At 38.8% G+C, this 14,977-nt stretch overlaps 1 protein-coding gene across 9 annotated transcripts in view; it reads right to left on the bottom strand.

Annotated features, from left to right (window-relative positions):
* The window catches only part of LRRC4C (leucine rich repeat containing 4C), an 856,114-nt gene that overhangs the window by 149,131 nt on the left and 692,006 nt on the right, over positions 1–14,977 (bottom strand). For all 9 annotated transcript variants that reach the window (XM_048853297.2, XM_075129530.1, XM_048853288.2 and 6 more), the window contains one exon: positions 10,285–10,371. The gene's annotated coding sequence lies outside the window, so the exon portion shown is untranslated. The remainder of the gene's footprint in view (positions 1–10,284; positions 10,372–14,977) is intronic.

Consider the following 14,977-nt stretch of genomic DNA (forward strand, 5'->3'; position numbering starts at 1 on the left):
CAGATGCAGAGATAAAATTTCTAGACACCATTAATGACTGCTTCTTGGAGCAGCTGGTCCTGGAACCCGCAAATGGAAAGGCAATCTTTGATTTAGTCATAAGTGGAGCACAGGATCTGGTCCAAGAGGTGAATATAGCTGAACCACTATGTAATAGTGACCATAAAGTAATTAAATTTACCATCCTTACAGGGGGGAAATACCAAAGAAACCCAACATAGTAGCATTTAACTTCAAAAAGAGTAACTACACAAAAATGAGGAAGCTAGTTATATGGATATTAAAAGGAACAGTTTCAAGAGTGAAATGCCTGCAAGCTGCATGGATACTTTTTAAAAAACATCATAACAGAGGCTCAAACAGTATGTATATCCCAATAACAAAAACAGTAATACCACCAAAAAAACAAACAAAAAAAACCAGCCATGGCTAAACAACAGCGTAAAAGAGGTGGTTAGAAGCAAAAAGGCATCCTTTCAAAATTTGAAGTCAAATTGTACTGAGGAAAATAGAAAGGAGCATAAACTCTGGCAAGTCAAATATAAAAGCATAATTAGGCAGGCCCAAAATGAATTTGAGGAGCAGCTAGCAAAAGACACAAAAACTAACAGAATTTTTCTAAAATACATTAGAAGCAGGAAGCCTGTCAAACAATCAGTGGAGCCATTGGGCAATCAAGGTGCTAAAAGAGCATTCAAAGAAGACAACGCCATTGTGGAGAAAGCTAAATAAATTCTTTACATCGGTCTTCACTGCAGAGGATGTGAGGGAGATTCCCACACCTGAGCGATTCTTTTTAGTTGACGGATCTGAGGAACTATCCCAGACTGAAGTGCTTTGGGAAGAAATTGATAAATGAAACAGTAATAAGTCACCAGGACCAGATGGTATTCACCCAAGAGTTTTGAAGGAACTCAAAGATGAATTTGCAGAAATACTAACTGTGGTATGTAACCCATCATTTAAACCAGCCTCTGTACCAGATTACTGGCAGACAGCTAATGTGACATCAATTTTTTTAAAAAGTCTCCAGACATGATTTTCTGGCAATTACAGGCCAGTATGCCTAACTTCAATATCAGGCAAATTGGTTGAAACAATAGTAAAGAACAGAATTATCAGACTTATGGATGAACATGATATGTTGGGGAATAGGCAGCATGGCTTTTGTAAAGGGAAAATTCACCATTAGAATTCTCAGAGGTTGTCAACAAACATGTGAACAAGGCTGATCCAGTGGATATAGTATTTGGGCTTTCAGAAAGGCTCTCCAAAGGCTTGTAAGCAAAGTAAGATGTCTTGGGATAAGAGGGAAGGTCCTCCCATGGATCAGTAATTGATTAAAAGATAGGAAACAAAGGATAGGAATACATGATCAGTTATCACAATGGAAAGAGGTAAATAGTGGGATTCTCCAAGGATCTGTACTGGGACCAGTGCTGTTCAACATATTCATAAATTATATGGGAAAAGGGGTAAACAGTGAGGTAGCAAATTTTGCAGATGATACAAAATTACTCAAGATTGTTAAATCCAAAGTTTGTAAAGATTTACAAAGCGATCTTACAAAACTGGGTAAGTGGGCAACAAAATGACAGATGAAATTCAATGTTGATACATGCAAAGTAATGCATGCTGGAAAACGATTCCAACTATACATACAAAATGATGGGGTCTAAATTAGCTGTTACAGCTCAAGAAAGAGATCTTGCAGTTATTGTGGATAGTTCTCTGAAACCATCTGCTCGAATGGCAGAGGCACTCAAAAAAGATGACAGAATGTTAGGAACTATTAGGAAAGGGATAGATAAACGACTGTAAATATCATGATGCGACTCTATAAATCTACAGTATACCCTCACCTTGAATACTGAGTGCAGTTCTGGCCACCCCATCTCAAAAAAAGATATAATAGAATGGGAAAAAGTACAGAGAAGGGCAACAAAATGTATTAGGAGTATGGAGAGATTAAATACAAGGAGAGATTTAAAAGACTGGAAAAGAGCTGGAAAAGACCTGGAAAAGTTCAGACTGAAAAAGAGATGAATGAGGGGAGGATATGACAGAGGTCTATAAAATCATGAATGTTGTGGAGAAAGTCAATAAGTGAGTAAGTGTTATTTACCTATTTGCATAATACAAAAACCAGGAGCCATGCAATGAAATGAAAAGGCAGCAGGTTTAAAACAAATATACAGAAGTAATTTTTCATACAACACACAGTCAACCTGTGGAACTCGTTGCCTGGGGATGTTGAGAAAGGCAAAAAATAACTGAATCAAAAAAAGAATTAGATTAATTTATGGAGGGTAGGTCCATCAATGGCCATTAGTCAAGATGGTCTGGGATGCAACACCATGCTCTCGGTGTCTTGAAACCTCTGACTTCTAGAAGCTAGGACTGGATGACAGAGGATGGATCACTTAATAAATTTCCCTGTTCTGGGGACTCTCTCCGAGACATCTGGCACCGGCTATTTTCACAAGACAGGATACTGGGCTTGATGGACAATTGGTCTGACCCACTATAGCCATTCTCATGTAGACTAAAACTATGGTTTCCTCTTTTAAAATTTCTATTTTTAATATGTTAACTATAGTTTATCAACAAATAAAACAAAGACAATAAAATGACTAGTCACTCACAACATAACCTCAAAGCAATCTGGAATTAAATTGTCGGGTTTCCAGGCTTGTTAGTCAGCTAGGTGCCAAATATCTTTAAAACATATTTTTAAAAACTATCAGCACATTTAATCATTCACCAACGCATATATCCATCAGGCAAGTAAATGATTACAAGTTGGTCAAATTTGGTTGGGTGAAATATTTTTTCCCCCGACACTTTATACTAATTGTTTTCTCAAGTTTGTTTTATGCTGTTTTTGAGTCTTCAATCTTTCTCTTTGCATGGAACTTTCAGGAGCCAACAACTCTCTGCAGATCAATTTGCAAAATCCACTTCTACAATAGCTCTACATTTCACATGGAAGTACCATGGGAGATATCTTGGATCATGTGGAAGGAATAGAATAACACCTAGCCATCCATCCACACACTTACAAAGCACAAATACTGACACAGACAAGGCCAAGTGGGGAAGGAAGTGGCTAGGGATATGTGTACTCTGGTTTCATCTTTACCTGGTCATTCACCTTTGCTCCATTTAGGTAGAAGGAAGGTCTGAAGGAGGGTAGCAGCTGTCTGAATGATGAAGGCGCACACTGTGGCCTAAATGGATGCTTTGGAGATGCAGCCCCTGGACAACTAGCAGTTCTGGCTGCTCATAGGGATCCACAGACCCCTCCTGCAACAGTGCAGCTAAAGTCCATTATCCTGCGGCTGGTGATGCACATGGACAAAGGCCGCAATCAGAGTCTCAATGACTTCCAGTTCCATTTAAGGACCAAGAGGATTATGGACCAAGAGGTTGATTAGTGAAGATAACTAGTAACATTCTGACAAATGGACTAAAACAACTCACATTTGTTTCTCATCAACTGAACAGATCTTCCCGATCCTAGGTAAGGGAGAATATCAATGCTTACTGGCATGTCCAGCAAATGTTGATGTGACTGGCAACATAACAGCAGGTTGCAATAACACAATTGTTCCTTATTGGCGGGAAATTGGGGCTAACGAATTGAACTTCTATGTCAGAGTGGCATTGAGAATGGTTAAAGGTAAAAGACTGGATACTCAAAGTCGTCAATCATTTGGTGGAAGAGAAATATCTTTAGTCCCTGGGAAAGCAAATATTCTAATATAATGCAGACCTGCGGATAAAGAGGGTGAGATAGACATCAACTGCACAGTCAGAAAAGCCTGAAGAGGGGGAAAGAAATAGTGTAAAAACTGGCAAAGTATAGGGAGAGGAGTGAAAGAGGAAAATTAAACAATGTTGCTAATAAAAAGGACAGTGAGAGGCAGTTTCAGAGCTATCTATCTGCTCTGATACAATTACATTTCACCTTCCTTGTATATAGTCACAAAAGCAACTCTGGAAAATAATCCTCCTTCCTTATAAAACATTGCTGACAAGAAGTTATTTGTGCATGGAAACATCACTGTCATTTTGGTTCTTTTCAGTCTGATACTTTTAATAAGAAAGAAAACTGCCTGAATCTGATCCAAAATCTGTTCAAGTCAGTGGGAAACTTTTCATTGTCTTCAATGGGCTTTGCATTAGACCCTTTCTATTCTAATTAACTTAACAGCTTGTCTCAGGAACTAAGGGATGGTGAGAATCCAACAGTATATTTTAGGGAGATTGTGATACAGTAAGAAAATCAAAGCTTGACTTTGATCTGACTCACACTAATGTTACACATATACAATTCCACTGATTATCACTGGTTTACTCCAGTGTGAGTAATACCAAATTCAGCTCCAAAGCCTTCAACATTAGGAGTTCAGAGATACTGTTTTGTATATATAAGGATCCCCCAGCTCATGTGAGATTTAATCTCATCCTATTCACAGTTCCCAAATGTGAAATTAGGTTTCACAGCTATACAGTTGTTGGAACACAGGGGTGGGTTAGGAGAAGTCAAACACAAGTCACTGGGCTTAATACAGGAATAACAGAGTGAAATTTAATGGCCTGAAATACTCAGGAGATCAGACTAAATGGTCTGTTGGTCTCCTCTGTCCTTAAACGCTATTAAGCTATGAATCCATAAAATATTTGCTTGGAAGGAAAATACCAGATGCTGCATCTTCCATTTGTAAATATCTTCCTTGTAAACTTGATTCCACTTCACACAGTGAAATTCTCAGAATGTTTTTTTGAATCTTGTGTTGCTAATCCAACTGGACAGCTGCAGACACAAATATCACAATCTGCAGTTAAAAATGTCTGGGTTTTAATGTACACTATTCTTCAATGGGACACAAATTGCTGCATAGAAAGATCAGCTGATCTGTGAAAAGGAATTCAGTGGCATCCAAGCTTCTTTGAAACAGAGGCCTAACATTTAGTGACTGAAAGTTTTGTGAAAGAAAGTAAAAAGCTCTCTACTCTTGGGGCAAAGTTCTCCTTTCTAATCTGCAGTGAGGTTCTCTTTTTCACCTGAGAGGACTGCACATAGAATGAGAACAGAATGAGCAACAAAGATGAGCACTGTAGATCTGTGAGGAGAAATATGTCCTTAATATTTAAGTGAAGAAAAACTGCATTAATGAAAGGGTATAAACAGACAAAGTTATAAGAAATACAGAGAGTCAATTTGTTTCTAAGCATCTCTTTGGGCTGTAAGATTACCAAATTGGCAGGTCTAGTGTCCAGGATTTTACTAAAATAAATTTAGGTCCCTATGAATTTAAGGCATAAGAGCTCAACCCTGAAAGGGTGCTAAGCACCTTCAAGCCCTATTGTCTTTAATGGGATTTGAAGTTGCTCAAAGGGTCAGGTCTGTAAAACTTTATGGTATGAATATAATCAGAAAATTGGCGTGTAAAAATGTCTTCTTAATACTCAATGAATGAAATTCTGGCTCTATGGAAATCGACGGCAAAACTCCCACTGACTTCAATGAGGCCAGAATTTCATCCAAAATATCTACCTCTCATGTGACTTTGAGTTGTGTCCGATCTCCGTAGGTTCTTTCTCTGTGTTGAAATCTTTGTTCAGAATATTCTCTTTTAATAACTTCTGCTCCAAATTTACTGCTACAGTTATCACAGCAGACAAAGTCTATGTCGTAAATGAAAAAAAACAAAGGTGATTCAGAGTCAGTCCTTTACTCACCTCGACTAGTTAGGCATAAGCAGGATAGGTGTCCTTCGCAACAACATGGGGTGCTGAAAGAGCAGGGCAAAGCAGTATGTACTAAATTGGACAGGCATTAGGTACAAATTACACAAATGACATCTTGGGGCTCTGGTCCTTTACTAAATTCATATCACAAATTGGTTTAATTAGCCCCTACAGCAATGAGAGTAGATACAGAAGAAATACATAGGTTGATTCCCACCACCATGGCAATCTGGGGCTCTCCAAATTGTAAAGTCATTCCAAAAGTCAAAGGCGTAGTGGCAGACAAAATGTGCCTTCACAGTGGTAGTCATAGCAAACAACGAGAACTGTGTACATGCACATACGCACCCTGAAGAAAAAAAATTAAGAACAAAAGGTTTTTCCATTTCATTCTGAATTTTTGAAAATGGCCACGTTTTGCAAATTTCCTATAATATGTCATTTTTGGACAATTTTCTGAGTGAACATTGATGAATTCGCTCTCATATTCAGGGTCAGCTCTAGCAATTTTGCTGCCCCAAGCAGCCGCCACCGAATTGCTGCCGCCACAGCAGCGGTGGAGCAGCCGCCGAATTGCCGCCATGGTGGGGAAAGTGGCTGAGCTGCCGCCGAATTGCTGCCATGGGACACAGACTGCCACCCCATTCTAATTGCCGCCCCAAGCACCTGCTTGGAAAGCTGGTGACTGGAGCCAGCCCTGCTCATAAATGACCCTATTTTCCACATAAATCCACAGAAGTTCTGATTCACGAAATGGCTTGTAACCAAATGCCAAATGTTTTCATTCAAAATTTCCCACTTCGAAGTTTTGACACTTCTGCAGCCTCAAGTCCTGATCCTTCAGTATGACGCACACAGCAGTGGACTCCTACACCAAGATGGAGCCCCACTGAGGTCAGAATCTGATTTCATTTACACAGGTGTAAGTGAGGAGTAACTTCTTTGAATACAGTGAAGTCACTCCAGATTTCTTTTGGTGTACATGGGAATATATTTTGGCCCTTAATGGTTCATGCACCATCCTCTACATATATATAGCTGCTTTTGTAAATGTCAGTAGAGTGAGAAGGAAGAATAGCTCTCTGTTGCTACTAAATTGCATTCATAAGATTGCAAACCCTAAGACAAGAAGACATGGACATGAATGATACAGTACTTTAGGAATTATCGCTTTTACTTAAAAAGTGACAGCAATTTTTCCCCTATGTTTTTAAAGTTGCAAGAATATGACGCATTGATATCAAAGGGGATGTTTCAGACATCTTAATTTTTTCTCCTAAGAAGTTATTGTGACTGGAAAATACAATTCTTATTTACTTGAGAATCGAATCTTAACTGTATGTGCCTAAAAATACTCATGAGAAGACAACCAAGCAGCCATGTTGCTCTGCAGTGCCAAGCAGGAGATATATAGGTCTAAGTTCTGCTGTCTTGTTTCCTTGCTCAGCACAGGTTCAGAATGATGTGTTCTGAGGAGGAAAAGGGCCTCACATTGTTTAACAGAGAACTCTGAGCCAAGGATGAAGGAACAATAGCTGGTTCCAAAGTCCCCATCATCCAGAGGGATAATGCTTTGCAGGCATCAATGCAAGCCCTCGAAGAAAGGTATAAAGTGAGGAAACAGGAATGGTCTGTATCTGAATAACTTGCCAGAGATAGAGAAGATCCCTGCCAAGAGGAAAAATGTTCATGGCATAAGTATATAATAACTATGTCTTACACATCTGCTCTAGGTGAAGTTTTCTGTATTCTTTTCAAGTACTCACAGCTGAAAGTTGTTAGACTTCACAGTAGTTTAGGAGATACTTTCATTTTAAGCCTCTATTCTCAAGTGCTATAACTTTCTAAATAAATTAACCTCTGGATTGAAATTTTATCAACATGTTCTAAGCCCAAAATATGATCATAATTTTTGGAGATCAGACAAAATTCTATCTGGCCTTTTTTTGAGATTTCTCAACATAAAATAAGTGGTATTTTCCCAACACTTAAGACATTTTCAGAGACTTTTTTTCTGTCTATATAAATTAAAGAAGGCTCCTCTTTAAAATTGTCATACCCCCTAGTATATACTTCATCCTCAACAAGCAAAAGTGCCTTTGGCTTGTGAGACGAAACTTTGTTTAGACATGTTCAAGTTTTAAGATTTGAAAATAGTGTTTTTATGCTTGGAAAGATTATATTTTTAATGATAAATGTTGGTAAATATCCATTTCACTGTACACACAAAAGCTGATAAAAATATTTCCATCAATAATAATCAACATTTACAGATTAAGAAAAAAAAAGGCCTGGAAACATATTTGTATCAAAATCTAGTGATTTAGACTTTTGAATTAGGCTTGTTACAAATGGACTAGCAAATGAATTGCAAAAACATGTCTGACTCGTTGATTTAAGGATAAATAATTTGTATATTTTGACATGTGATGTTGACAATTTGTCCTTTCACTTTTTGAATTTCAATATTGACTGTCATTAAATAACTATCTGACTTAATTACTTATTTAAATAAATACAAAATGCTAAAACTCCATAATTTTACACAACTCTGAAAATTTATTTTAAATGCTTAAAACTGTTAAGGAAAAGTTAGCACATGTGACTCCATTTTGGTTTGGGGCCCACCATTGTTTAAATGCCAGCACATCATACACCAGGAGGAGTAATCCTTAGATATTGAATCCCTGTGAAAATCCTCCTCCTTGTCTCCAGCCTGCCTTGACTCCCAGTATCTGGTTTTTGTCAGTCTCTAACTCCCTGTCTCTTGGCCTTGATGTGAGGCCTCCCATCCTGATAATAAAAGTTACTGATGCATAGCTTTAGGACCATGCTGTGTAATTAACATACTGGTATAGCACGAGGAATGCACCAAGCAGGGATAGGTGGTAGATAAGACAAGGGTTTGTTTATTGGCTAAGGTTTCCGATGCACGAGGGCAACATGCTTTGCTAAAAGGTATATAACCTTTGTATAATCTGCATTCAGGGTCCCCTCCTGGCTAGCAGGGGGGCACCACGCTCGAGCGTAATAAACTTAGTGTCTTTTGGGAACTCTGCAGTTGTGGACTTTGTTTCTGTGCCTCAGCCTAGATTCGAACTGTGCGTGTCCTATCAGGTATAATTCGCAGCACTGGTGTGCGTGTCCTATCAGGTATAATTCGCAGCACTGGTGTGCGTGTCCTATCAGGTATAATTCGCAGCATTGGTGTGCGTGTCCTACAAGGTGTAATTCGTAGCACTTGTGTGCGTGTCCTACCAGGTGTAATTCGTAGCACTTGTGTGCGTGTCCTACCAGGTATAATTCGCAGCAGTTGTGTGCGTGTCCTACAAGGTGTAATTCGTAACAAAACTAAATATCAATATTATCTGTAAAAAGTTATAAAAATAATCAAATTCTGTCAAGCCTAAGTGTAATGTTCATGCACTGTACACTATTTTCTAATAGCCAATTCTTGAGGCAGTGTGGTCGTGTGAATAGGACACTAGACTGGATTTTTCACACCCTCAAGACACATAGCAATGCTGATGTAAATTCCCAGAACAGACCAACCCTTGATTTTGTTAAATGCTTTGAGATCTGTGTATGCTATATAACATGCCTGTACTTTAACAGGTGTTTGCCTGAGTAATCGCCAATTAAAAACTGAGTACAGGTTTTAGGATTTAGCCCACAATGAAGAGAGATGCGAGGCTCTGCATATATGCACACAAATGTATTAAAATACAGTTAAAAGAACAGCCTTAACCTTGAATAGGGAGCTGTGAATAGCCAGCTCCCTATTCTTTCACTTTCCTATTCTTTCACTCTTATTAAAATTGTGCTTTGTATCCAAATTTTCACAATGCATTATTTTATTTTCTCTAGCTTCCTTTCTTCAAATATATGCAGCATGGTTTTCTAGTGTTCAGAAATCAAATTAGCCTTACGGTGTTGAAATATACTCCTGGAACTACTATCTATTTAAATCATCTGGGCTTCACAGAGGTTACAGGAAGGTCCCTGAGTCATATTACTAGCTGTATTTTAGATAGACAGACAGATGGATAGATTATATATATCTATTATAGAGATATATATATAAGTGATATATAGCTGCTCATGATATGCCAGAATATTGGATTGTTATCCGAGCAATATACATCTTGATTTTCTTTAGCATGTGCAATACAAACACACTGAGGATTATATAGGGAAAAATATGAACATATACTCTGGAATGAGCAAGGGGAATATTCTTGATATAAGCGTATATATATATAGATACTACTAAGACAGGGTTCTCTAAAAAGGTATAATAGGAACTGGCTGTTGTGAACTGTTCTCAGTCTATTCTGTTTGTCCATTAGGTCTCAGGATAATAAGGTGGGAAGTCTCTTCAGTCCAGGTTTGTGAAAATGATAAGAATATATAGGGTTTTAATGTATTAGGTCATTATTTTTAATACAGAGATCTTTCTGGTTCTTTCCTCCCTGTCTCCATCTTTCCTTCTCACTTTGCCTGGTGCAACATAACATACAGTCCTACCTTAACAAATCTGATCTGATCTTCAAGATCGAGGGAAGAGCTGCTTTGTAAGAGGATGATTTCTGGTGATGAAGAGGGCATCAACACCTGCAAGGAAAGACACACAGATATTACAAGTTTGCACATGTTGGTTACACAACAATGCAGGAAAGTGCAGTCTGTGATATGAGAAAGTCCGGCCTTGGTCCATATAAGTAGGAATTTGGGCATCTCTCACTACCTGCAGGAATTGTTTTTTCTTTGTCATTTTCTGTAATAATCCCCTTCCTTCTCCACTAGTTTATGCTGGAATTGAGTTTCCTCACTATTACATATGGCTTCCACTTCATTGCTTCAGTAGTGTGGAATTCCTTTTACAATGCTGATAAACTTAGCTGCCATGTAGTAGATTAGAATGCATTGACAAATACCATACATTACAACACTGACAGTCTTTTGACAGTAGATAGGAATGCTACTGTAAGGGGAAGCAATCTTTTGCTTCTCAGGAAACTAAACACCTTGGCCAAAATTTTCAAAAGTGACTAGTGATTTTGGGTGCCTCCAATTTTAGGGGGCCAATTTGAGACATTTTAAAGGGGCCTGATTTCTAGAAACTCTGCACTTTCTGAAAATAAGGCCCATTTAAAGTCTTAAGTTGGTATCCAAAACCACTCATCACTTTTGAAAACCTTTTCTGAGAATTCTAGAGGAACTTATATCATCGCTAGCATTTGGCCAAGAAGCAGGAGCTATACAAATATATATATAAACTCTATCAGAAGTTCTATACTGCTTCAAGAGGTGTATGGTATTGCAAACAGGAAGTGTTGCAGATTGGAATAGGTCTCCTCTTTCCATGAGTCTGCACAATAGAAATAACTCTGGACTGCAATGTTCATGTCTCATTCCAGGTCAGAACTTTCCAAAATTTCAGGTGAATTTGAATCCAATCTTCTCTTCAACTCATTGTAGAGATAATAGCTACACTCAAAGATAAGATCCAGTGTGACCTTTCCCAAAGCCTAGGATGTAGAACTGGTTGAAAAATCTCCATCAGAATATCTTTTTACGGGAAAATGCAATTTCATTAAAATCAAAACTTTCTAGAGCAGTTGTTGGCAACATTCGGCCTATCAAGGTAATCTGCTGATGGGCCGCGAGATAGTTTGTTTACATCGACCGTCTGCAGGCACGGTCACCTGTAGCTCCCAGTGGCTGCAGTTCGCCATTCCCGGCCAATGGGAGCTGTGGGAAGTGGTGGCCAGCACGCGGTGACCGGCACGTGGGTGACAGTGCCTGAGGACAGTCAATGTAAACAAACTGTCTCGCAGCCCGGCAGCGGATTACCCTGATGGGCCGAGTGCGGACAACGGGCTGCAGGTTTCCCACCGTTGTTCTAGAGGAACATGTGAACTTTAATGAATCTTTGTTTAAAAAAAAAATGAAGAAAACCATTTGGGTAAGATTGAAACATCCCATTTCAACAATTTCAGAACAGAATGTTTTGATTTTCATTTTGAAATCATGCTCTCTCCAAATTTATTTCCAATTTGGAATGAAAACAAATTTAGAAATTGCAGTATTTCTGGTGAACAGAGATTCCAGTTCCCTGCACAGCTTTAAAGCCAAGATTTGGTTTGGTTCTTTCTTTATTGTGTATTATTTATTTGTTTGTAATATATGTATTGTGTATATGTGCATGACTATCTCCGGAATGCTTGCCTTAAACATTTGCATCATTTTATGTAACCTTTATTTACAAGATATGTTAGGAGCAATACAATTGCATGAGGAGATCTATTTTTATAAAAGAACATTCCAAACATCTGGTATTCTTTAAAAAAAAAAATCCATTCCCTTAAGCAATTTTTGACTTGCCATAATCACCGAACACAGATCTTTAAAAAAAATATTTGATCAATAATGAAAAGACTAGAGCCACAGTAGTTGTGGGCCAGGCCTTGAACCTATCACTGCAATCTTCTCTTCCAATCTCTAGACATATATAGATCCTACAAACATATATGCACATAATTTTATGAAACAGGTGGCCCTTTTGAAATTCAAGGCTATACTGAGCAACATTTTAAATGGGGTTTCTTTTTTGGCTAATAAAGGCCAAAGATTTGTTTCTTTCAAATCTGAGATATATCAGATATGAAACTCACCTATTACCTCCGTTAACTTTATTCTGTAAATGAAGCCTTTGGACCAGATTTATAAAGGTATGTAGGTGCCTACATGTGCAGATCAGCACTCAGATTTACAAAAGTGCCTAACTGAGTTAGGCACTTAATTCTCTTTGACTTTACATAGGTGAATCTTGGAGACACCCTCAAACAAGAATGCTTTTGTTTTGTTAATATATCCACAGAAAGTAGAATATATGCTGAGTGCTTAAGCTTTTGGGGCTTTCCCAAGCCTACCCTGGGGTTTCTGAAAGATAATCAGTATCTTCCAAGTCATCTTAATGATATCAGGACAATGGTGGTTCTTTCCTCTCCCCCTGCCCCAGCTTCTTTCTTGTCATTTGAAGGTGTTAAGCTTATTTCCTTTGAGCAGAAGATAATTAGCCTGTTATCAGCATGCAGTATGAGCTGGGAGGCTGTGCACAGAGGGATTATTCTTCAGTAGTTAAACTTTCTGGTCAGCAAAATAATTCAGTATGGGAGGAATGTGCAGCGGGATTGTGCCTTTGACAATGCACTAGAAGATTCGAATTTACTTGGAAGAACATGCAGCTATTTTGGGATGGAGAAAACATAAGATTTTAAGCACTCTCCCTCTCCATTTTAATAAAATCTTTAAACACCTGTTTCATTATGCATCCTAAGTGCAATGAACTCACAACCACTCTGCTTGTTCTGGATTGTTTGTTCTGTACTGTACCCACCCATACCTTTGAGGTCCTGATTCTGAAAAGCACTGCTGAGCACCCTCAATTTCCACTGTTATAGGATAGTTACCCTGTAACTCATGGGATGAGGCCTGTGGATTGTAAGAGATATGGGACAGGGATTCCATGTTTTGGTTGAATGTAAATATATGTTGGCCCTTTGTCTCACAACAGTGTGGGAGTAGAGGAGTCTGTTAGACACAGAAGTAGGAGTGAGAGTGAAAGTCTGATGAGATGCAGCTATGACACATTATTATTCATTGTGTGAGGGTTACTCAGAGCAACTGTCATAAAGCACAGTGCAGAGCACACAAACAATGAGAAGCCTTGAAAGTGAAGGCAGGTCTCTTGGTTGGAAATGCTTCTGTCAGCCTCCAGGCCCTGGATTCACTGTTGTGTTTGTGTAAAGCATCTGGTAATATGAGTCAGGGTACTAACAGCCACTGAAATAAATACATAAATTATTAATCAAGATTGGCCTGCGAAGGCTTCATGAATTGAAAAAGGGTCACAATTCAACAAGTTTAGAATTCACTGACTACTATTCTACCAGGTCTAGAATTTATAGAATTAATAGAAACTGAACAACTAGCACTTTAAGAGAGTGACCACGACAGTTAGTAAGGGAATCAGCTCAAAGCTGGAGACTGGGTGAGGAGCACAGTTGACAACTTTCACGTGGTAAATAAGCACCCCAACTTTCACAAGAAGCCAAAAATCAAGCTAATCCTATTTCAAAACAAGGCCAAAACAAGCCCATCCCTAAGAACTCCAACACTCTATGTGACTAGATTCCCCCGGCATGCAGTCTGGGACTGTGGTGGGCCCACTGTGCACCCCGGATTCTCTCCCTCCCTTGCCCCTGCTTGTCCCTTCCCCGCCCCTGATTTCTGGGAGCCAATCAAAAAAAAAAAAGAAGCAACAAGCTACAAGCCAAAAACAAGCAACTCACAAGCCAATTAAGCCAAAAACAAGCTCAATTTCTGTGTTTTTTCCATGGGTTTGGCATGTCTGGTGAGGAGGTTAATGAGAGGGGACCTCAGAGGGAAAAATCAAAGACATGAATATGGAAATTTAAACCTCTCAGGATGCATATATAGGATTAGGATGAGAGACATAAAGAGATCCAGCCATCACAGTCAGAATTTTTAAAAAAATAGAAAAGAGGTAGTAGCTAGTTGGAGGGAGAGGAAAAGTGAAGACTGAAATGAAGAGGGGGGAAAGGGAAGGGTCTGAAAACAGTCAGAGGGGAAGAGGAGAAATCCAAAGCTGCCACTGAGGCCATAGGAGCAGGAAGTGAGAGGAGAGGTTACTAAATGAGATGGCAATAACAGCTGACAAGTCCAATGAGGAGAACCAGGTATCCTCAGGGAGAAGGAAGTCAGAAATAAAGAGGTTGTTGATCAGGAGGACATTCCAAGCGCTGGAACAAGAATTCCCAGGTTTTGTTGCGCAAGTTTCATCTTTAAAATTGCCCAATCATCAGTGCAACATTTCAAGCTCTAAGTTCACAATTAATTAACTATTGAGAAATGCAGCCTGAAATATTAAAAACTATATGTTCACAATCCCTTGCCAATTTGGAATGGATTATCAACACAATCAGGACTGCACAAAGAGTTTTAATATCTCTACTTTAAAAAAATACACAATTTTAGTATTGGTGAAAGGTGCTGGATTTAGAATTTTGGAGACTGCCCATCACTCTTCACCCAAGGAATGGGCAGAGGACACACAACAGCCATACAAACTTCCAACACACATTTGTCCCCTTCCCTTTCAAGAGTGCCTCAAAACTGATGTGGAGACAGAGCT

This window comes from Caretta caretta, chromosome 6, assembly GCF_965140235.1.
Source record: "Caretta caretta isolate rCarCar2 chromosome 6, rCarCar1.hap1, whole genome shotgun sequence".
Classification (NCBI taxonomy): Eukaryota; Metazoa; Chordata; order Testudines; family Cheloniidae; genus Caretta; species Caretta caretta.